This window comes from Malus sylvestris, chromosome 13 (assembly GCF_916048215.2).
Source record: "Malus sylvestris chromosome 13, drMalSylv7.2, whole genome shotgun sequence".
Classification (NCBI taxonomy): Eukaryota; Viridiplantae; Streptophyta; class Magnoliopsida; order Rosales; family Rosaceae; genus Malus; species Malus sylvestris.
Window position 1 is genome coordinate 9,615,963 of NC_062272.1, and position 25,502 is coordinate 9,641,464.

The 25,502-nt window shown below is 40.5% G+C and overlaps 1 pseudogene; it reads left to right on the forward strand.

Annotated features, from left to right (window-relative positions):
* The first annotated feature begins 111 nt into the window (after positions 1–111).
* Positions 112–24,917, forward strand: LOC126595223 (potassium transporter 5-like; annotated as a pseudogene).
* Positions 24,918–25,502: the final 585 nt, after the last annotated feature.

A 25,502-nucleotide genomic window follows, 5' to 3' on the forward strand; every position in this document is an offset into this window, starting at 1 on the left:
TTACTTTCAAAGAGAGCCTCCGAGCATGACGAATGGGTGGTGGCTGCCTGTCATTTAGAACAAGAGGGAGAGAGACAACCGACAGAGTAGTGGTGGTGGTTGGATTCAAGAATGGGAAGAGGAAAGAGGGGTCCGGGTTCAAGATTTAGGGTTCGAGCTTGCGAAGAGGAGAGAGAGGTCTGAGTTCAAAATAAAGAAGATGAGGAGGAAGGCTACGGGAGAGAATGAGGAGAGGATGAGGATGAAGGATGATGAGGGTGGAAGAGAGAGGGAGAGAGAGGACGAGATGAGCAAGAGGGAAGACAGAGACCGAGTGAGAGAGAGTTCGGGTGTGGAAAACTTTTGTCCAGAGTTGGGAAAATTTTAAAAAGGCGCCCATTTTTAACAATAGCACCGCCAAAATTATCAGGAATTGCGCGACGGAGATATACATTTGGACGTTGCGCAAAGTGTTTTTGCGCAACGATCACATCATGACGTCGCGCAAGGTATTTTTAAAAAAAAATGTTATAAAATTTACAAAAAAGTGACTTTATTCTTTTTAAATTTATTTATTTTTACATAAAACCCACAAGAATATATTTTCTAACAAAAATCCGATCCGAACCACAACAATAAATTTAAAGCTACTTAATAAATATACATACCATTCAATTTCTTAAATGTTATACATACAAAATAAATAAATTTAAGTCTACTTAATGTATATATAACATTGAATTTGATGGGATACGCATTGTACGAAACTAATTTCAACGATCCAACTGTCAAACTTGCTTGTATATACTTCGAGATCGCATATGCCAAAAATCGCAAAAAACAAACATTCAAAGATGAAGTAACAGGACAAAACTTTTCGACGGTTATAAACAAAAAATCACAATTTAACGGTAATTTTAACTCCGATTTTGATTATTTTTTACAGCTACACTCCTTAATCCTATATGAATACAATGAACTAATTCAATCATCAGTTTAAAATATTTAGACTACTAGATACCACAAAAATCTTATGTTATACTTAAGTATAAATAAACTCTAAGTGTTAGTGAATCTATTGTTTTGATGGGATACGCATTGTACGAAACTAATTTCAACGATCCAAACGTTAAACTTGTTTGTAAATACTTCGAGATCGCATATGCCAAAAATCGTAAAAAACAAACATTCAGAGATCAAGTAACGGGACAAAACTTTTCGACGGTTATAAACAAAAAATCAAGATTTAATGGTAGTTTTAACTCCGATTTTGATATTTTTTACCACTACACTCCTTGATCCTATATGAATACAATGAACTAATTCGATCGTTAATTTAAAACATTTACACTAGTGGATACCACAAAATCTTATGTTATACTTAATGAAAGTATAAATAAACTCTAAGTGTTAGTGAGTTTATCATTTTGATGGGGTACGCATTGTACGAAACTAATTTCAACGATCCAACCGTCAAAATTGTTTGTATATGCCTCAAGATCGCATACGAAAAAAATCGCAAAAAACAAACATTCAAATATCAAGTAAAGGGACAAAACTTTTAAACGGTTATAAACGAAAAATCACAATTTAACAGTTATTTTAACTCCGATTTTGATGATTTTTATAGCTACACTCTTGGATCCTATATGAATACAAGGAACTAATCCGATCGTCAATTTAAAACATTTACACAAGTGAATACCACAAAATCTTATGTAATACTTGATGAAAGTATAAATAAAATATAAGTGTTAGGGAATCTATCGTTTTAATGGGATACGCATTGTACAAAATTAGTTTCAACTATCCAACCATCAAACTTATTGGTATATGCTTCGAGATCGCATAGGCCAAAAATGGAAAAAAAAAACAAACCTTCAGAGATCAAGTAACGGGACAAAACTTTTCGACGGTTATAAATGAAAAAATCACAATTTAACGGTTATTTTAACTCCGATTTTTTCCGATTTTTTACCACTACACTCCTGGATCCTATATGAATACAAGGAACCGATCCGATCGTCACTTTAAAACATTTACACAAGTGGATACCACAAAATCTTATGTTATACTTGATGAAAGTATAAATAAAATATAAGTGTTAGGGAATCTATCGTTTTAATGGGATACATTGTACAAAACTAGTTTCAACGATCCAACTATCAAACTTGTTTGTATATGCTTCGAGATCGCATACACCAAAAATGGCAAAAAAAAAACATTCAGAGATCAAGTAACAGGACAAAACTTTTCGACGGTTATAAACGAAAAAATCACGATTTAACGGTTATTTTAACTCCGATTGTGATGATTATTTATAGCTACACTCTTGGATCCTATATGAATACAAGGAACTAATTCGATCATCAATTTAAAATATTTACACAAGTAGATACCACAAAAGAAAAAGGCAACCCCAAAAGAAAAGCAAAAGGAAAAAAAAACAAAAAAAACACTTTGCGCAACGTAGGTACACATGCATCGCACAAAATAGCTTTGCGCGACGCATGTGGACCTACGTCTTCCGCAGTTTTAACTTTTTGTTTACCCCTTCCACTCCTGCTTTAAAATTATTGTTTAAGGACCTATATGATAAGACCACGTATTCTAAATCATACACATGTGTTCCTACGTCGCGCAAAGTTTTTTTTTGTTTTTTGTTTTTTGTTTTTATTTTTTGTTTTTTCTATGTTCCACAGTTTTAACTTCTCGTTTACCCCTTCCACTCCTGCCTTAAAATTATTGTTTAAGGACCTTTATGATGAGACCACGTATACTAAATCGTAAATGGTAGAGACTACACCTAAAATGATTACTAACCACGTAATAGAATAGTGGTTTGACAAAACTGTAAACTGGCTTCTTCTCTAAATCTCTAACATTCTAGTTTCCTCCTCCCAATTTTGTGAGAAATGAAATCTATCCATTTTTTAGCACACATCAATCTATCCCTAAATTAGATCAAGTTAACTGAGCAGCTTGCAGTTTCTTAGCTTTTGTTTCCCTAAACCTATCAAAATCCTTCATACTCCTAGTCATACATTCTACTCATTCAATTGTTTAAAACCAAAACTCAACTTGTTAAAAATAAGCATTGACAAAGATAATTAAAGAAAAACATAAATACACAAAAATAAAAAAATTCAAACATAAATGTAATCAATAAATAGTTAATTAATTAATCAAATAACTACAATACCTGAAGGTGATGATGGTGAGGGTTAAGACAGATGGAAAGTCTAAAAGAGAGAGGTTGAATGTGAAGAAAAAGGCCCTTGTGTGTGGTTATTTTAGAAAAAAAAAACCGTCGTCGACTTTGGGCAACGCCACATACTTTGCGCAACGCAGGTTCAAAGTGGGATGGTTTGGCACCAAAATTTTGCGCGATGCTAAACACAAAACGTCGCTCAAATAGCCTTTGCGCAACTAAGGCTTGCATCTTTGCGCGACGTTTTGTGTTTAGCGTCGCGCAAACATACTTTGTGCGACGAAATTTTCTGCGTCGCGCAAGTTTCCATTGCGCAAACATGTTTTTGTACTAGTGTATCCATCCATGCATGCCAAAAGTTCTTATTGATAACTTCCATGTAGGGTTAGAAAATAAGGAAACCGATTGAAATGACACACCTTGACAAATTAAGTATGTAAATGGGTAGAGATTCAGAGAACTAATTAAATTATGATCGGACAACAACAACAAAAAATAAAAAAAGAGATCATGACACACGTTTTATATTTATTACATTTTTTTATAACAGTTCAAGTACAATGGATATTGTAGAGGCACAATCAAATTTTGGGAATGGTACAAAAACTAGCTAAGCGTATAAATCGTGTTTAAATAAAACCCAATTCAGAGAATTGGTAGAGAAGTTGAAAAGCAAGAAGAAAGAAGGCTCGACAGACGTCCATGGTAGAGAATAAAGTTGTGAGCCATTTCGACTCCCTCAATTTGGAGGCAGGAAAAGTTTCGACGCCCCAAAGCTCAAAGCTACGGGCACGTCTCTATTTGTTCATTTCAATATTTTTTAATAATTTTTCTTTAATTACAAGCGATATTACCACTTTAAATTGAAAGGTATGATTTGAACCCAACCGCAGATCCACCATTTGCTTCTTGAGGGTTTAGTTTGACATAGTCTTGAGATTTATACTAATTAATTAGTTTGCTCCACTTTAATTTACTTATTTGTGTTCAGCAGCATGTAAGTTGGCGGAGAACTTAGAGTTTGGTATTTCAGTGCACAGGTGTTGTGTATGGCGACATGGGGACGTCTCCACTCTTTGTGCTTAATAGCACTTTCGCCCAAGGAATTGGCCCCCATGAAGACGTTGTGGGAATCCTGTCTCTCATCTTCTACACCCTAACACTCATACCCCTGATTAAGTATGCCTTAATCGTCTTGTGGGCCAATGATAATGGTGATGTTAAGATAACATTATTGGTGGCTAGCTGCACCTTTTTTATTGTTGTAGGACACCAATATTTGTGTTTTTAGAGTCAAAAGACACAATACACTTTGGTGTCCTGTGACCAGATTTCTAGTACTGAATTAACGATAGCACTCAATCATACCACATGATGGCATCAACCTTCACAAATCTTCTGAATTTTTTTTATTAAGTTTGTTGAATTCGTAGGGGGGACATTTGCACTGTATTCATTGTTGTGCCGGCATGCGATGGTGAGCTTAATTCCAAACAACCAGCCAGAAGAAAGGGGCTATCAAACTACAAACTTGGAACGCCATCCAACGGGTTAAAACGATCGCAAGCCATCAAGAAGAAGCTCGAGAATAGTAAGATAGCCCAGTATGTTCTTTTCCTTGTAACCATTATGGGAACTTCCATGGTACTTGGAGATGGGGTTCTTACTCCTTGCATTTCAGGTAATTGAATACTAGTTTCATGGCATAGAATTCTGGACTTATTGAACGAATAAATGCATTGTGATTGTATACTATAGCATATATATTTTCTTGCTAGAGAACCGACAAAACATTTTAATGTGCGCGTATGCAGTTCTTTCTGCAGTGATCGGGATCCAATCAGTAGGCATCAAATCATTAAGCACAGGTAGAGAAATATTTATATGCGATCGTAACACCGCCATAAAATGCCTACTAATAAAGTGGAAGAAAAGGAGGCTTTAAATTAGGGTTTTGAATCACTTATATATCTATGCAAATCATATTAAATTTATTTATTTTTGTTGGTATCTTAAACGTTTAGTGATACATTTGGTAACTATTTGGGCCCAAAATATCAGTTTGGGCTGAGTTTAGAGTTATTCTCGGCCCAGAGGCCGCACTTAGGAGTCGCTGGGGGTCATCCGGTTTATGGGCCACATAGCCAAGGCCGGCCGTGTCCTATGAGGAATCCATGGGTAGTTGAATCCTGATATGAGAAGGAGTTTCGACAAGATAAGGATGTTGAAGTTTGGGATTGAATGCGGCCCGATAAGGGGGTTGAGTTCAAAGTCCTAGTAGGAGTAGGATTGGCTGAGATAAGGTTGGATCAGGAGAAGGAGTTCTAATCCGAGTATGGTTGTGATTCGATTGGAAGCAGGTTGACTACTATAAATGGAGGGAGGAGGACATCATTAATGCCCCCTCTAATTCAAAACATAAACTGCCCTGCGCAAACCCTCGCTTTCGCGAAACCTCTCAACAACCTTGAGATTTTTATTTTCCTTTTCCGCCAACACATCTTCAGTTTAGATAAATAGCACTGTGAAGGCAACTGGTGATACCTTCAGTTTGGATAAACAGCACTATCGCCGTAGAACCAGCCAATCGCGGAACACCTTTAGTTTGGATAAACAGCATTGCGTCAAGGTCGATTGGTTATCTATCCAAGTCTCGGTCGAGAAAGACTTTCGGGTCTTTATTGGCAGAGGTCATCTTATTAGCCTTTTCGGCGAGGTGAGGTGTTACAATTTACTAGGGCTCGGCACATTGAACGCCGAGTTGTTTTATGATTGGATACTCACAAGTAAGCTTTAGAGTTAAGCATTCTGACGGCCGAACCACATTTACCATCAAGACGTATATCTGTTTTGAGTATATGTGCCCCTATACTCTGGTGTCGATTCGACGTGCTTATACCCTTATAAATATAATTACTGTGACCGAATCCGACGCCAACGATTTGTGAACTTCACAAAATTAGCAGCCTTTTCTTCAGACTTTAGAACCCAAAGGCCGAGATGTGTTCCTTCCTTGGCCGCAATCGAAAGATCAAGAAGTCAGCCACGCATTCAACGCAACATCAACACATGTTACTCCTCGGCCGAGCTCGACTGACAAGTTGGCACGCCCCGCATCAACCAAATGACGTAATTAGCTCATTAGTTACTCGGCATGTGCGCCACGTAGGCTTGATAGTTTTTAGGGTCAACAGTAACATTGGCTATTACTTCAGATGTTGTTGTTGGGGTCTCCATAGCAATACTGATCATTCTCTTCACTTTTCAACAATTTGGAACTGATAAAGTGGGATTCACATTTGCTCATATTCTCATCTTATGGTTCTTGTTCATAAGTGGCATCAGCGTTTACAACTTAATCACACATGACATTTCTGTATTACGTGCTGTTAATCCAATCTACATCTTTTGTTACTTCCATAGAAATGGAAAACAAGCATGGATTTCACTTGGGGGAGTAGTTCTCTGCACCACTGGTAAGTATAAATTTATCTAGAAATAGATATATTTTATTTTTAACCATGTTTCTCCTTTTGAATTGTTTAACTAGCAAGAGGCATAAACATGCAGGCAATAAGGCCATGTTTGCCGATCTTGGTCACTTTAATGTCCAAGCAATACAGGTAAGCGAATAGTACTACCCAAGCCATTATTGTTGTACATAGACTTGTGGATCTAATTTTGGTTTCTTTAGGAAAAGGAAACGAGGAAATTTTTATAGAGGACCAACTATTATAAATATACATATAAGGATCACTCCTCTAGGTGATGTGGGATGTTACAGGCACTATGCAGAAACTTTGTATTGGCCAATGTTCGGCGTGACTATAGCTGCTGCTATTGTTGGAAGCCAATCTATGATATCTGCAACATTTTCAATTATCTCTCAGTCCTTAAGTCTGGGTTGTTTCCCTAGGGTTAAGGTTGTTCATACCTCCGCTAAATATGAGGGCCAGGTTTACATACCGGAGGTCAACTACATGCTTATGGTTGCTTGTGTTACAGTCACTGCCATATTCAAGACTGGTGATCAAATTAGCAACGCATATGGTAATTAAGCACCCAAAATATTACAAAAATCCCTTCTTAAAAATATTTTTACTATATGCACCAACATTTGAATAGTAAAGAACTGAACATATAAATTTGCAAAATGACATGCAACTTCTTGTGATGCAGGAATTGCGGTTGTTAGTGTAATGGTGATAACCACTTGTTTGCTCACTCTAATAATGTTAGTTGTATGGAAGACGAGCATATGGTTGATTGCTATCTTCTTTATGGTGTCCATTGGCGTTAAGGGGACTTATTTATCTGCAGTCTTGTTCAAATTCTTTGAAGGTGGATACCCTCCTTTGTGCTTTGATGATGTCCTCATGGTGGTTATAGGGATTTGGCATCATGTGTACAAGCAAAGATACATGTTTGAGCTCAAAAATAAGGTTTCTAGTGAACACATGAAACAGTTGGCTTCTAACCCTCATATAAATCGTGTGCCAGGTGTTGGACTTCTATATTCTGAGCTTGTTCAAGGAATTCCTCCTATAGTGTCTCACTATGTGTTCGTCTGGAGGAATTTCCGATGGGGAAGTTTCCTGGCTAACGAGCACGCAGCTCCCCAAGAGGTTGGCGCCAGTTGATATTGTCTGTCGGGCTTCTGCTTATTGACGGGTTGTAAGAGAATGACAGAGTTACTTCTGAAAGGTGCCTTTATGGGGCCTTAGGTGTAGGTTTTGAGGCTCACAATCAAAATTAACTTTAAGTGTTTAGGCGTGCCACTGCCATCTTTAGCATGACAGATGTAAAACATATATTATATATGCTCAAGAGACCGAATTAGCTCTGAAAGGTGCCTTTGTAGGGCCTTAGGTGTAGGCCTTGAGGCTTCCAATCAAAACTAACTAAGTACTCGAATATATATTGGTTGTTTCATTGTTGCAGAAGTATCACAATTGTTATCCTTTAATTGACCGTGCCCGAAGAGCAGAACGAACCCAGATAGGTGCCTTTATAGGGCCTTAGGTATAGGCCTTGAGGCTTCCCATCAGAGTTAATTCTATACTCAAGCGTTCTATGGCAATCATAGTATAACAGTAGTAAAACTGAGAAATAGGCTGATTACTTGCACCCTAAGTAACTTTGGACTTCTTGTTATCAAAGACTGTCGTGGATGGGTTAAGTCCACATAAAGTTCTTGTTCATGCCTTGAGACTAAGGACTTTTAATTGATCAATCTTGTATGCCCGAGAGGTTAGAACTTAGAAGCCTTTTAATCATAAACTTGCTAAAAATAACTTGGATGCAGATGGAAGTATACATCATATTACTAGATTTATGACTAAAAAGACAAAACAAAGAGGGTCAGGCAAGGTTTTCACCTTGTCGAGCAAGGCTGATCGTCTTACAACTTCCTCTCTTTGTGATTTACAAAGGATTTGAGTGCTAGAAGGGGAGATTAGGGGATGACTTTACAGGAGAGAATCGATACTACAACAAGATTTAGACAGAGTAGCAGAGCTTTTACAAAGGTTTTTTTGGTGAAGGTTGATCCCGAAAATGATGAAGGTTTGATGCTGACTACAGTTTCGTATGCAAATCTGGCTTGAGCAGAGTTTATGTATTTGTTTGTTTGTTTGAGTGTCCCTATCTTTTATTTCTCTTTCCCCTTTTATAGATGATTTGGCTTGACTGCCTGCTGCATTAATCTTGCCCGCATGCTGCTAAAGGGTAGTGACTCATCAGCTTTTTACTTGTACTGCCATTATAAAGTACTTTTGGGCTGATTAGCTAGCTAGTCTACACCACTTGATCTCTAGATAGGTGAGCAAGTGGCTTAAGTGATCTGCACTTAGTTGGGAAAATGGCTTCTCCTTTCTTCTGGATTTCGACTTCCTTCCTTCTGGATCTTCTTTTGGGCTATCCCCTTTTGAGCCCAAAGTTCAAGTTTTAACCCAAACAGTGCCCCCTTCAATTAAAATTCAGGCTGGAATTCCAGGCGCCAATATTGATTGAATAGGCGTTCTTCATACCCACGTCTTTCCTTGGGATTTGTACCCTTTTAAAAAACAACCGTCACTTACTTGCGATCTCTCTACTGACCCACGAAACATCAAATATCCCTAATACGAAATCCCCCCCTTTTCGACTTCCTTTTGCTCTTCACCCCATATCTTTTGCTCCCATCACCTTCTTGTCACACCTCTTCCAAACTTATTAAATGGCTTCAGGATCCGGCCAAGTTCAGCTATCATACGAATCTGGTGAAGGCATCGCTACTTTACTCCGCTTACTCAACAGATTGCATCGCCCTCGGGCAGGTTTGTACTCTGAACTTTTCTTTGAAGCACACGGGGTACAATCTTTGGGTCCTGCATGGATTTCTCACGTCCCTGCTGTGATAAAGAGTAATATGCCCAGGGGTAACTGGTTTACCCCAAATCCTTTCTTGGCCAAGTCCGGCATCTCTTCATCTAAGTGGTCATCATATCGTCGTGGCTTTCTTCTAATGAACGACCCAGCTTGGACTCAGTGGATTGATGAACTAGAACTAACCTTTAAGAAGAAGTGGATGAACAATGGTATTTATGAACTAATAATGCTTTCAAAAACTACCATTATTCCCAAGCCCGAACTGCTTGTTATTTCTCTTCTTTTCTGGAACTCGGGCACAAATACTTTTGATTTTCGCATGGGTCCCATGTCTCCAACTATTCTAGATATGGCCCAAATTTTCGGGCTAAGACCATCGGGCAAGATTGTAGATGTTACTTAAGACTGGGTTCTTTTTTCTTCTTTAATTGCTGAAAGATCCGGTTCCTCCACCTCTTTTCTCCGATTAGAATATAACTCTGCGACTTTTAAGAGTTACGGGACCTCTTTCAAGGGATTCATCCCTTTTGTAAAGGAGAATTTTGGTGCAGATTCCTCTCATGCCAATAAAGATCAGGAACATATGTACTTCCTCTTATATTGGCTCAACAAGCATGTTTTCCTAAATAAATCTAAAGGGGTGAAGGTTGAATGGATCCACAACTTTGATGATGTAGCCACAGGTCTGTTTCTTCTTTCTCATCTTTATCACCTCCTCTTTGAAATGAATCAAGGTGAGCCATTTGAAACCAATCTGAATGGACCCATATGGATGATCCAAATATGGCTCCAATGGTATTTCCCATAATTTCGGGATGTTAACTTAGAATTCCCATAAGGTGTGGCCCCTGCCCGAATATTAGCTGAAGCCGCTCCCACATATCACTCTACTTTTGCCTGTTTTTATTTCTTCAAAGTTTGTAGAGCCCGATTATACTTAGAGTGGGGCGCTTCAGTTTTGAGGAGATATCCTTGGTTCTCGGACCAAGCCTTCCAAGATGCTTCCGGGGAAGATGCCACCTCATTTTACAGGCAGAAATTTATCAATTGTATTCAACCAATAGACATAGCCTGGGGAGTTCGTGGCAACCGCTATGATCGTGGGTTGGAAGTATATCACCCTAATTTTTGTAGCAGGCAATTAGGCTTTAGGCAAGCCATTCCCATCCTATTCTTTGATTCTGTTCACTGTGGCACTTCCTTTAGGTTACTATCCCCTTCAGATGTGACCTTTCGAGCAGCCCAACGAAGTCTTGAAGTTATGAATCAGGTTGCCCGAAAGTCTATAGTTCTTAACTTCGAATGCACTTCACTCTTCTTCACCTGGTGGGAAGCCAAATGGACTAAGAAATATGGAGGAGATTTGCGAGAAACTCACGACCGTCTTTTTAGCCAACTCTCCCTCAAATCATACCCAAGTTCGGGCGAACTTGAAAATTGGAAGGAAATGATTCAACCGAAGAACCGGTTACTTTTGATAGGTATTTCTCTCCCTGATTCGAATCTGTCTTCCTTCAAAGTTTTTTGTCTCTATCTACCCTAAACTTTATTTAAGTCTCATTTTTCTTGATCCTACAGCTTAAGTAGATGTTGAATCAACATCCATTGAATCAGAGAATGATTCAGCTGATGTAGCAGTTCTTCATGGAGCTGCAATAGAGGCTTAAAGACAAGAAACTGGAGAAGGTGGAGATGTTTCAGAATCTTTTGGAGATTCAGAAGCTAAAGACGTACCTGAGGCAAACATCAAAACGCCTAAGCAGAGGAAAGTAGTTGTGGTCGAGACCTCAGAATCTGAATCTGCATCACCACCCAAACCTAAACGGTCAATCCCCACCAGAAAGAATAAGAGGTCAAAGACTATTCAGGCTTCCAAGTCTTCAGCCTCGTTGATTCTAGTTTATAAGGCAAGCATAAAGAAACAAAAGTCTTCAAGTAAGTGTTTTTTTTTTATCGGACTGCCATCCTTCTTCTTTATCTAATTGTCCCTGTTTGCTTTGAAATTAGAGCCTCAGGCTTCCAAGAAACCAACTACTGCATTCAGGAAGGATCCACTAGGAGCTGAAATGCATCAAAAAACTGAAGATCCGCAGAATATCACCCTTAGGAAGCTTGAGGTATTTGCTTGTACTTTGAACATGATTGCTTAATTCAGGTCATAAGGGAAAAGATTCTTCCACCCGAGGCCTCTTTATCATTTGCCAGAAAAACAAGTGTCTTTCTTCCTCGGGCTAATCCTTTAGAAGTGCATTTCCCTCATTCTTAAATCTTGAATAACTTTATAGTTTCTCGAACAGATGACCGAACTTTCTCTTCCTATCTTTTATCCAGGTTGGGGTATCTGCCCCCTTGCCTAGCCAAGGTTCCCCCCCCTCAAAGTCTCATATTTCTCCTTCTGCCCTGGAGGCAACTCCCGCTTCTCAATTTAATCTAGCAACAAGGGTCATGTTGCATTTTGTGGATGAGGACAGCAATTCGGTAGGCAGTTATCCTGACATTGAACTTCTATACATTGTGCCCATATTCACTTTCTATTTATCCTTTCTCTAGCCATCTCCAATGCATGAATCACAACGACCATCAGTGGTGAGTTTTGAAGAACCCGTAGCCCTTGAGATTCCTGTGACCCTAAGGGTAGCTATCTTGCAAGCCTTGCCCAATAGCTATTACCGATTAAACTCCTTCTTCTCCTCATACCCAGGTATAGAGGCATTTTCTCTTTCTGTTTTCTTCTCATAACCTGTTTACTAACAACTGCTACAATTTCTGGATGCTCTTAGGCAAGGAAGAAAAAATCGATAATATCGGCGAAATATCGCCGATATTATCGTTTTTTTAGAGATCCAAAATTTTTTTAACTATCCAAATAATTTTCGTCAAAATATCACGGTATTATCGATAATATCACGATATTTTTAAAATTATCGATTGTTGATGCACAAAACCGGGGTGGTCTTGGAACAACGTAAATCTGACCGTGAATCTGCAATGAAATGTAAATGACACAAGATGTATCGTGGTTCACCCCAAGGTTTGGGCTACGTCCACACTGAATATGTATTTATCTGAGAGTATTTGTGAGAGAAGGAACTCTGTGAGTGAAGAGCTTTGAGAGGGGGTGAGAGGCTTCAGAAATGGCATCTGAGAGTGAGAGTGAGAGTGAGGCCTCCTCCAGAATGAGGGTAGGAGTCCCCTTTTATAGAATAAGGGGCTCCTCCTCTTTTACAAAGTATGGGCTTTAGTGTGAGGCCCAAATACAAGGCCCAAGGCCCAAAAATACGAGGCCCTAAATATGGTATAAACAGTAGTCCCCCAAGTCTTCAGTCAAGAGAGTCTTTTGGCTGGAGACTTGAAATTCAGTCCATGTGTGGGCCGAAGTAACTGATGCTCGATATGAGGCGGTGCCCAATCTGAAATGATGCTCAACTAGAAGTAGCACATGTTGTGAGGCTGCTCGGCTCGTGGCTTATGTTGCCTTGGTTAGCTCGACTTGCGGCGTTTGAAGGTGAGGGAGTCCCTTTTATAGAATAAGGGCTCGCTCCTCAATACATGAATGATGGGCTAGAGTTGATGCTCTCTAATGATGGTGAGGGAGTCCCTTTTATAGAATAAGGGTTCACTCCTCAGTACATGAATAATGGGTGCTCTCTAATGAAAGTGAGGGATTCCCTTTTATAGAATAAGGGCTCACTCCTCAATACATAAGTGATGGGCTAGAGTCCCCCAAATATTTTTCATGAGGCCCAGTTGAGGCCCAATATATGGTACATAATATAGTCCCCCAAGTCTTCGGTCAATAGAGTCTGTTGGCTGGAGACTTCAAATTGAATCCATGTATGGGCCGAAGTGGCGGTTGTTCGGAGGCGGTCTTTGTAGACCATGCACTGAAGCTTTGTAAGTGAAGCTTTGAAAGTGAAGCTTTGAAGCTATAGCTCTGTAAATGAAGTCTTTGAAGCTAGAGCTCTTGTAAATGAAGCTGTTGAAGCTAGAGCTCTGTAAATGAAGCTTTTGAAGCTAGAGCTCTTGTAAATGAAGCTTTTGAAGCTAGAGCTCTTGTAAATGAAGTCTTTGAAGCTAGAGCTCTGTAAATGAAGTCTTTGAAGCTGATTGACATGAATGATGCTCATGAATGTTTATGTTGATTGACATGAGTGATGCTCATGGATGTTAACATGAGTGATGCTCATGAATGTTAACATGAGTGATGCTCATGAATGTTTATGTATGATTGGATGAGTGATGCTCATGAATGTTTATGTATGATTGACATGAGCAATGCTCATGTATGACTTGAAGTACTGGGCGTACTTTTGATCACCTGGTTGGTGGTAATAGCGGCGAGTTGCCGAATAATTGTGGAGTACTGGGTGTACTTTTGATCACCTGGTTGGTGGTAATAACGGCGGGTTGCCGAATAATTGCGGAGTACTGGGCGTACTTTTGATGACCTGGTTGGTGCTATTTCAGGCCTATGGGCCTTTGCCCTCCACAACATGTCAGCCATTTGTTTTGGGCTTTTCCTTTTTTTTTTTTTTTTTTTTTTTTTTTTTTTTTTTTTTTTTTTGACCCTCTGATGGGGTTTATACATATTACCCTCTGATGGGGTTTATACATATTACCCTCTGATGGGGTTTATACAGATGTCTCCGAAAGATAATAAAAATAAATTACATCATTCGGGTGAGGTGTTTATTCCTTGCTTTTGCAGTGTTTTTCTGCTGCCCTATCTCTATATCTTCACCTGGTAAGAAATCATAATAATAGAAAAATCTTTTGCTTTTCTCTTTTGCTTTTGTTTTTTGCTTTCTCTTTATTTTTCTTTCTTTTGGCAGATGACAGACAAGGGAATAATCTTTTGCTTTTGCTTTCTCTTTCTGCTCATTCTCTGTCCACCCATGTTCTATGGCCTTGGAGACCATCTGACTTTAACCTTTTAATTGCCATTGCTTTTCTTGCTTTTCTCTAAAATGACAGCTGCTTGGTATCCATAGCTTTTATGACTCCAGTTGGTTTTAACACTGATATTTCCGTGGTAATAATTGCAGCCAAAGTGACAGCTGCTTTCTGCTTTTCTTGTTGATGAATGCCTCGAGAAATTGCTGCTTCGCTCCTGGCAAAGCAGAATGTTTGTGGAAGACAGCAATAAAGAAAGCTCCTCCGTTTTGATCATGTGGGACTATCCTCATGCAGCGTTCTAATGGAAAATCAGAAACTTCCTCCTCTTGTTCATTGGCTACAGTTGCATGATCATCAGTTGATTGCAATGCATCTTCAACATTTCCACCATTCTCATGCTTTTCTCCCACTTCCATACTATCATTTGCGTCCATTTGTTCTGTAAAGCTTTTTTTTCAGAAGGAAACATGCTTGTTTGCGGTAGGCGAACCGGCCCTTCGAAACCAGGTAAGGGTCCAGGCGTTCTGGCAGCCGCTCGTGATCTCAGCAAGGAGGAGGAGAGTGAGGATGGCGTGGGCCCCATGGCGGACGGCGTAGTAGGTGGTAGTTCAGATCGTGGGGTTCAGGATGACTAACTACAGCTTTCTCACACTCTAAAAAACCATGGATCCCGAAATGGGATCTGAGAGCAGGCAAGCTTAAAACTGGGAGAAGATGCACCTGATTTCCATCTTTTGCACACTGAAGTAAGGTGGAAGAAGGCAGATGTTGGTAGTCTCGACAGCATCATTTCGAGAAGGTCTTAACCCATCAGACCCGAGAAATGCAAACGGGTCGTGAGAGTTGTGGTGGCAGAGATGCAGGGCGAGCCCACTGAGGGTGCCAGGCATGCCTTGGACGTCCTTTATTCTCACTCTGAGAGCGTTCTGGGCTGTCGCTTTAGTCGTGGGCGGGGCCTCTTCTGGATGGACCAACGGGTGGCTTACATACATACAAAATCTCTCTGCGCACCCAATCTTTTGGTGACTGAAGCTTCTTGTAGTGCTGTCGGCGGAGGTCGGCGAATCATTGAGCTGATCGATCGTGTCCTCAAACAGGTCCTCGCAGACGGCCAGAGCTTTCTCCAGGCGGGCGTCGTTGACCCGGTTCATGACCCGATCTATGACCCGAGAGTGCGGACCTGGTCCATGGCCTGACCCATTCATCATCTTCGTCAGGTTCGAACGCTTCCCAATCTGCCAGCGAGTGCTTAGTGTCGATCCGAACGAGATCGATGCCCCGCGATCGGGCTAGGTCGATCAGCGACCCTGGGATGAAGCTTTGCCGCTTTTTAAGTTTGTCGGACGAAGAAGGTTGGGGTTGATATCTGGCGCTTCAGAAACACACGGAGGTGAAGAAGTTTGGGGTTGATCTGGACCGTTCGATTTGTATCTTTACACCACCAAACACTATTTATCAGATCTCTATATGAGGATACAGAAACAAATAGAGAGAGAAAAAGAGAGGAGATAACATGGTGGCTTGTTGTTTGTGGGGATTTTCTGGGAAAGATTTGGGTTCTTGGTTTCTGCAGATTCATGGCGGTGATGAAAAAAATGAAAGAGAACCGACATAGCTTTTTGTGTCGATTCCCACAGACGGCGCCAAATGTTGATGCACAAAACCGGATGGTCTTGGTACAACGTAAATCCGACCGTGAATCTGCATGAAATGTAAATGACACAAGATGTATCGTGGTTCACCCCAAGGTTTGGGCTACGTCCACACTGAATATGTATTTATCTGAGAGTATTTGTGAGAGAAGGAACTCTGTGAGTGAAGAGCTTTGAGAGGGGGTGAGAGGCTTCAGAAATGGCATCTGAGAGTGAGAGTGAGAGTGAGGCCTCCTTCAGAATGAGGGTAGGAGTCCCCTTTTATAGAATAAGGGGCTCCTCCTCTTTTACAAAGTATGGGCTTTAGTGTGAGGCCCAAATACAAGGCCCAAGGCCCAAAAATACGAGGCCCTAAATATGGTATAAACATCGATAATATCGTAATATAATATTCAAAAATATTTTAAAATGTTGAAAATATCAACATATACTACACTTGATCAAAGCCCCAAAAGGCTAACCAAGACATGATTTTCTCACCAAGTGAATGTGCCTTTTATAGGCATTCTTGGCATGCTCACTGCCCTCGCTGGGCGATGTGGGACTCGACCAAGGAAAAAAAATAGGAATTTCGGCCGAAAATTCATACCCACTTTAAACGGCCATAACTTTGTCAAAACTCAACCAAATCAAGCAAGACAAAAATGAAAGTTGTAGCCCGCGAAGAGACGAAGAGAATGGTAACTTACAAAACATCTGAATCATCGTGGTTTGTCCGGAAAATGCCTCTAAAGTCACTAAGGTCGCCTGAAACTGGGTAAGATTCAAATGAGTATAACTTTTTCAATACTCAACGAAATTGAGTGAAACAAAAATTAAAGTTGTACTACTCGACGAGATGAAGAGATTGATACCTTGCACGCCGGCCAATTCGCCGTGGTTTGGCCGGAAATTTCCTCGAAAGCTACTGAGATCACCGGAAACTGGGTAAGATTCAAATGAGTATAACTTTTTCAATACGCAACTAAATTGAGTGAAACAAAAAGGAAAGTTGTAGCCCTCGAAGAGACGAAGAGAATGGTACCTCACACGATGTCTGACTCGTTGTGGTTTGGCCAGAAATTGCCTCGAAAGCCACTGAGGTCGCCGGAAACTGGGTAAGATTCAAATGAGTATAACTTTTTCAATACTTAACGAAATTAAGTGAAACAAAAAGGAAAGTTGTACTACTCGACGAGACGAAGAGATTGATACCTTGCACGCCGGCCAACTCGCCGTGGTTTGGCCGGAAAACCAAAACGTATTGCCTCAAGGGCTGGTACATGTGAACTTGTGACTCCAACTAGGTAAGAGCCAAATCTAATTTGGGGCCTTCTATCCTATATTTGTGGACAACCATCAAATGCTAAAGATTAAACAAACATAATATGTTCTACTGCTTAGCAAAAAAAGCTACAAACCCTTTGCTTATCAGCAAAAAAAGACAAGTCCTTGCACTAGATATACTTTCAAATTACGTTGAGTAGCAACCTGATATATGTATTCGGACGAATTATAAAACAATTGACACACTCCTGACTTCCAAAATTCAATTCTTTTACTTTATATAAACTTGAAAAAACATAATCGGCATCCAAATTAAAGTTTAGTTTTATTCAATGTATTGATTTTCAATCGTTAATTGATATACTATAATTTGGAACTTCAATGCCTAGACGCATGCTTATGTGTAAGAAATTTAAAATGTCAAATTCGGCACATTAGTCTTCATCATTTTATTCACTTCCCTTTTTTTTTTTTTAATATCCTAAATAAAACCTCCAAATATTGTACTAATTCATTATATATAAATGATTATGGTGTGTTTAGACTTCTTTCATTAATTACTACATATTTTCTACACTCACAATGTTTGTCAGCTCGATATATAATCAACTTGATAATGTTAAATCCATCATGCAATGCATTTCCTTCCAATTTTTTGTGATAAACTAATAGATAATTGACTAAATAAACATCCTACAAAGTTTCAATAAAAATTTCCAAGTTTTTCTTACAATTTCCGTGGTTTCCATGTAATTTTTATCGATATCGATATTTTACCGATATTTCCATCGATATTTCCGTGTTTTCGGACTACCGATATTTCCGATATTACCGATATTTTCTTCCTTGCTCTTAGGGCATTGGTGAAGGTTCGGGCATAGCTTTTTCTTCCTCTACCGGTGGTAATGATTCTTCTCTTTTTAAAACCCCAGGTCCCATTCAGGTATATTTCTTCTTTCCAAAGCTTCTCTCTACCTTAAACTGTCATTTTTGTTATAACCTGCTCTTCTTTGGTTCTTGCAGCAGGCCCTAAGAGAGGTTTCGGGCAAATCTCCCCCATGTTTGGTGCATAAGACGAAGTTCCCCCAGCCTCTTTCAACTTCTGGAGATACAGGGATTTCCTTTCCTGGAATTAAGAGGACTGGGACCGAAACTGGAAATTTGGCCTAATCAGTGGTCACTCCCTCATTAGAAGAAACTGGAGTACGAACCCCTCCTCTTTCTTTTTCATTTTCAACAACTACTAACTTGCCCGAACTTTTTGAAGAATTCAGGCAACTTGAGACAAGGCTGAAATCTTCAAAGCATTCTTCTGAATCTTCCGGCTTTCAAGAGCAACCCCGAGCATTTCAAGAATGGGTGAAGAAGGACTTTTCAGTATCATTCAGCCTCAAGGCTCTTCACGACATAGAAAAGGTTACGATAGAGCTTTTTAAAGCCGGCCAGCTAGGGCTGGGCACGGGCCGGGGCAAGCCGGGCCGAACCTAAGTTTGTAGGAACCGGAGCTTAAACGAAACGGGCCGGGACGGGGCGGGGATTGGATTTTCTTGTATAGGAACCGGACATTACCCGGCCCGGTTAAAACGGGCCGGTTCGGGCTGGTCCACGGGTACCCATTTTTTCTTTTAGCCATAGAAGGGACGACCTCGTTGAGGTCGTCTTCCCCACCACATACGAGAACAAACAGCACAGCTGCACATCAAGCAATAAATGAAAGCCCAGATGCAAAAACAACAAATCAAACCCCTTTAATCATGCACACAGACAAAACCAACCACCAAACAATGATCAAAACATCAAAATTGAAAAGAAACAACAATCAACATATAAACAGGAAAAAAAAAACAGAACAGAACCCAGAACTCGCAAGGATGATACTGTCCTCGATAGTGGTGGTGGGTGGTGGTTGTCGCGTCATCTTCGTCGATCTGGAGCCCACCATCATCGACGAGCTCGCTATCGTCGTCGCGCCATCATCGTCCATCTTCTATCTCTACTATCCCTCAGGTCCCTCGGAGCATCTCCGATCTGGATTCTGGAGCCTCATGTCATCGTCGACGCCATCTTCGATGACCGGAGTCGGGAGACAGAGACATCAAGTTGGGATTAGGAGAGAGAAATGGATCAATTACCGTCGGATTGAGAGGACTCGAGAGGACTTTGACAGAACGAATCAGACAAATTGAGAGAGAAATGGATCAATTGTCGTCGGATTCAAGCATCGCCGACACCGCCTCAGTGTAAACCCTAGTTCTCAGGCCCACCTCGCGGTACCCTAGCTCATCGACGGCGAAGCCTCAGTGTAAACCCTAGATCGAGGTCTGATGATGATGGTGGCGGCGATAAAGGAGATTCAAGGAGATTTTGCATGTTGGAAGGTTGAAGGAGATTCAAGGAGGAGAGATCGAGGGAGGAGAGATCGAGAGAATGGAAAGTTGAGGAAGTGAGTCTGAGAATGAGAGTCTTAGGAGTCTCGGACAAGAATAAGAGAGAGAGAGAGAGAGAGAAGGTGAAATCAATGGTAGGAAATCAACATAGGAAATCAAGGTAAGAATCAACGGTCCGGGCCGGGGGCCCGTATTTTCCCATTTCTGTACCCGTCCCGCCCCGTTATTTACATGTACCCACCCCGCCCCGCCCCCTTTTGAATTTACAATATCTGTACCCACCCCGTACCCGCCCCGTACCCGCATTACCCGCCCCTACCCGCGGGTCCAGGACCCGTTTGCCCAGCCCTACGGCCAGCTATCCAAAACTTAACATGATTCATTCCTCTCTTTCTTTGAGAACTTGAGGGCTCTCATGGATCAACATCAGAGAGCTGAGAGACAAGTCAATCGTGTAAGATGTTTTAAGAAGAAAGAATCAAGTACTTCTGCTCAGGTTGAACAGTTGATGGATGAGGGCTTGCTGACAAAAAAAAGGGATTTAAGTGGTAACTTCTGAAATCCAAAAGCTAGAAGAACAACTTGTTGCTCTGAAAGCTGAGCAAACATCTCTTCTTGGCACCCTTAAACATCAAATTGAAGAAGTGAAGAAGTCAAACTCAGAGCTAGAGCACACTAGGTCTCAACTTATCAATAACAACACTGTTCTGGCTGAACCTAGTAGAATTTTTACAATCATGCAGACTTATCATTCCCGAATAATTACTTTGAGTGAAGATGTAAATATGTTGGATTATGATCACTTGTAACCCTTTTTTTTTTTATCAGAATGAACATGTGTTTTACCTTTACTTGCCTTGCTCATGGAATTGTTTGAACAAAAACCCCATGTTTATATATTTAGGCAACTCCCTGCCCCCTCTTTATTTTCTTTTCTGCTTCCCTTACTTATACCAATTTCAGGACCTGATCATGATCACTTGGTCCCTCTTCTGGTGCAATTATTATTCTCGTGGGGGCGTTGGAGCAACAAATGATGACCCCCAAATCAGGTTGATCGCGTTGATAGGGGCTTCTGGGAAAATGTTTGTATCAACCATCATACTGGCTTGGGGTTTGTCCAGCAACAGCTTTCCCTTCACTATAAGGTCTTGTATCCAATCTCTGAACTGGACACAATTGGCTATGGAATGGTTAAAGGTATAGTGCAACTTGCAATATTTCTTCCCTTTAGCTTTTCTGGTTTAGGTATCTTTTTAGTACTGTCGGGCAAAATTACTCTTGCCCACACCAGTTCTTCATAGATCTCAGGTGCTTTGGCCAAATCAAATGAATAACTCTGGTACTTGGGAGGTTTCATAGGGACGAACTCTCCAGCGTTCATTACGATTTTCTGGTCTTTGATGGGTTGAACCAATCCTTTCACTATCAATGGTTTGAAAGGCGTGGTCATTTCAGCAGCACAAACATCAATTTCCCCTCTATCATGATCATCTTCATGCTCTGGCCTTGCTTCTTCCACCTCCACATGATGAATTGCGGCTTTGTTCTTGTAAAAAGGAGGTACCTTGGAAGTATGCTTCACTTGCTGTTCTTCTAGTAGCAACCTTTCATACTTGGTGGTGGCGATTACCAACTCATGTAACTCGTTGAATTGCGTGTCATAGAACCTTTTCCTCAAAGGTAATCTCAAAGCCCTTTGAGCAATCGATATAAGCTGAGCTTGGTTAACAAGGAATTGGCATCTCATTCTTGTCTTTCTGAACCTCATCATGAAATCTTCTGTGGACTCATGGTCGTATTGTTTGACTTCAACCAGGTCATTAATAGTCATTTCTGGCTCTATTTTGTAAAACTGTTCATGGAAGGCCATCTTCATTTGCCCCCAGTTGGCAATAGAGTTAAGGGGCAATAGAGAGTACCATTGAGATGCTAGCCCTACCAATGAATTTCCAAACAACCTCAACTTGTAATTCGAGTTGTCTTCATATGCCACACAATGATTTGAGAATTTGAAAATGTGATCTCTAGAGGATACACTGCCATCTTCTCCTGTGAATGTTGGGAATGCAGGCATTTTGAAGTTGAGAGGAAAAGGGTTTTGCTCATCAATGTATTCAGGATAAGGTTTTTGATAGGTAACCCTGAATACTGGACGAGCTCGTGGTTGAGCATTATGACCCACCGTCCTCTTTAATTCAGCCAACTCCTCCCTCAGTTACTTAGTAATCCTATTATCATGGAAGATAAAAGCAAACTCATTCCTTGGGCTTCGGTCAGTGCCCGCACCTGCTTCCTTCTTTGATTCGGGCTTTCTCCAGTTGACTCATCCTCCTCCCTTATTAGCCAACGGGGGTGGCCTATAAGGATGAGGCTTATCTGAAGTTGTGAAGCTTTCTTTTCCGCAGGATTCTCCAATCATTATAGGCATCCCATACTTTGGTCTTTGTTCACTCTACTTCATATTATTAAATGATAATAATAGGAAGCTAGAGAATTCTTTCTCTAGAACCGATTCAATCATGGGTTGACCTCTTTTAAGAACTTTCTTTTTCTTTCCCCTATCCTTTTCTTCTTCAAATAACGGAAATAGAGGAATAACTAGTTCACTTCTAGAGGTAACCTGACTCATCACACCTCCTTGAGCACTTCTTAGGGTGGAGAACTCCAGATCTAGTCTCCTCTGTAAATTCCCTGTTAAGGTACAAAGTCTGCTTACTTCTCCCTTGGTTTCCAAAGAAATCTTTTCCATGCTCTTCAACACTTGTATCATAGTAGCCTGTAGTTCTTCGTTAGTTCCTTTTCCTTCAGACCTTCCAGATGAAGTCGGGCTTTCCAAGATCACCTGTCCTGATGGAGAAGAAGGATTTCCTGGCTGATCTGTCATCTTTAACGAAGGTTGAGATGCTTCGTACTTTATACTCTTTCGAAAAGTTTTATGGCTTTTCTTCTTTGACATACAAGTTTTCAATGTGTATCCCACCGGGCGTGCCAAAACTATGTTCGTCTGGAGGAATTTCCAATGGGGAAGTTTCCTGGCCAACAAGCACAGTGCTCCTCAAGAGGTTGGCACCGATTGATATTGTTTGTCGGGCTTCTGCTTATTGGCGGGTTGTAAGAGAATGACAGAGTTACTTCTGAAAGGTGCCTTTGTGGGGCCTTAGGTGTAGGCATTGAGGCTCACAATCAAAATTAACTTTAAGTGTTCAGGCGTGCCACTGCCATCTTTAGCATGACAGATGTAAAACATATGTTATATATGCCCGAAAGACCGATTTAGCTCTGAAATGTGCCTTTGTAGGGCCTTAGGTGTAGGCCTTGAGGCTTCCAATCAAAACTAACTAAGTACTTGAATATATATTGGTTGTTTCATTGTTGCAGAAGTATCATAACTGTTATCCTTTAATTGCCCGTGCCCGAAGAGCAGAACGAACCCAGATATGTGCCTTTATAGGGCCTTAGGTATAGGTCTTGAGACTTCCCATCAGAGTTAATTCTATACTCAAGCGTTCTATGGCAATCATAGTATAACAGTAGTAAAACTGAGAAATAGGTTGATTACTTGCACCCTAAGTAACTTTGGACTTCTTGTTATCAAGGACTGTCGTGGATGGGTTAAGTCCACAAAAAGTTCTTGTTCATGCCTTGAGACCAAGGACTTTTAATTGATCAATCTTGTATGCCCGAGAGGTTAGAACTTAGAAGCCTTTTAATCATAAACTTGCTAAAAATAACTTGGATGCAGATGGAAGTATACATCATATTACTAGATTTATGATTGAAAAGACAAAACAAAGAGGGTCGGGCGAGGCTGATCATCTTACAACTTCCTCACTTTGTGATTTACAAAGGATTTGAGTGCTAGAAGGGGAGATTGGGGGATAAGTTTACAGGAGGGAATCGATACTACAACAAGATTTAGACAGGGTAGCAGAGCTTTTACAAAGGTTTTTTTGGTGAAGGTTGATCCCGAAAATGATGAAGGCTTGATGCTGACTACAGTTTCGTATGCAAATCTGGCTTGAGCAGAGTTTATGTATTTGTTTGTTTGTTTGAGTGTCCTTATCTTTTATTTCTCTTTCCCCTTTTATAGATGATTTGGCTTGACTGCATGGGGCATTAATCTTGCCCACATGCAGCTAAAGGGTAGTGACTCATTAGCTTTTTACTTGTACTGCCATTGTAAAGTACTTTTTGACTTATTAGCTGGCTAGTCTACACCACTTGATCTTAGGTAGGTGAGCAAATGGCTTAAGTGATCTGCACTTAGTCAGGAAAAGGGCTTCTCCCTTATTCTAGATTTCGGCTTCCTTCCTTCTGGATCTTCTTTTGGGCTATCCCCTTTTGAGCTTAAAGTTCAAGTTTTAACCCAAACACTATGTTTCTAACATATCATCCATCCACTCGGCTGTAGTGATTGTGTCGGTCAAGCCTATCCCGATCAGCAAAGTTGCGTTGGAAGAGAGGTTTATATTTCGACAGTTGGAGCCAAGGGAGTACCGGATGTTTCGTTGTGTAGTTAGGTATGGCTACAACGACAGAATTGAGGAACCCAAAGATTTCGAGCAACAATTGATTGAGAATTTGAAAGAATTTATCCAGAACGAACACTTCATACTTGGTGGAGGAACAACAGAGAAATCCGAGGAGGCAGTGACAAATGGACAGTCATTCAATACTGAAAAAGAAATACAACAAGTTAACCCACCTCGGGTTTCATCAGGGTCCATTCAGTCACTTAGTGCTGCTAGCTCAACGAATCCGTCCAGGAGAATTGTCTCTGCACCCAGTAGAGGAGCTGAGGAGGAAATGCAGTTTGTGCAAGAAGCTATGGACAAGGATATAGTTTATCTGTTGGGAGAGGCAGAAGTGGTGGCAGAAGAGAAATCATCATTGTTCAAGAAGATAATTGTCAACTATGCCTACAATTTCTTGAGGAAAAATTTTAGGCATGGGGAGGAAGTAATGGCAGTCCCACGGACAAGGCTTCTGAGGGTCGGAATGATGTATGAGATATGAGAGAATATCAGATGACAATCTTTTTAGATTCCAGTAACTTGAAACTAGAGGGGTTTTATTTACCTGCGTTCTGTTCAAATTCATCGAAGGCAGATACCTTCCTTTGTCCTCAATTTCATAATATATTTGATTTCAAAAGTTGGTGCAGAGTGACAAACGTTTAATGGCACTTTGGTAACCTAGGGTACTATTATTTCAAATGATGCTGTGGGAATTTCTATGGTACTCTGTTTGTTGTCAAAAGATTTGGCCCCGGTAACTTGGGCTTCGAAGCCAGTCGCCGGGAAAGCTGAAGCCAGGTCGACTCATTCAACCTGTGGGGCGTGGCTTATAGTCATGGAGGCTCTTCCGACCTCCATGTTGAACTAGCTGGCTTAGCTTTTTTGGTGACTGGTTTCTCGGGTTCTCCATTTCTCTTTCGGCGGTCTCGGATATTTCTTCCGTCTCTACACTCTCTAGTCTCTCAGTTCTTTCGAATATCTGCTTTCTGTAGTTTCTAGATTCTCAGTGCCATTTCCTAAAAATTTGTTGCAGTAGTTTAAAATTTAAAGAGAAAAATATGCACCTATGGTGGTCGCAACATACCGGAAAATAGTAGTGTTTGTTGCTGAAAATGTTGAATTCGCATAATTATGCTCGATAAAAGGAATTAGAGTTCGTGTTCTAACTTCTTTTCTTTTTCTTTCAAAAGGGAATGAATTTTCATTAAGCTGGATGATCTGA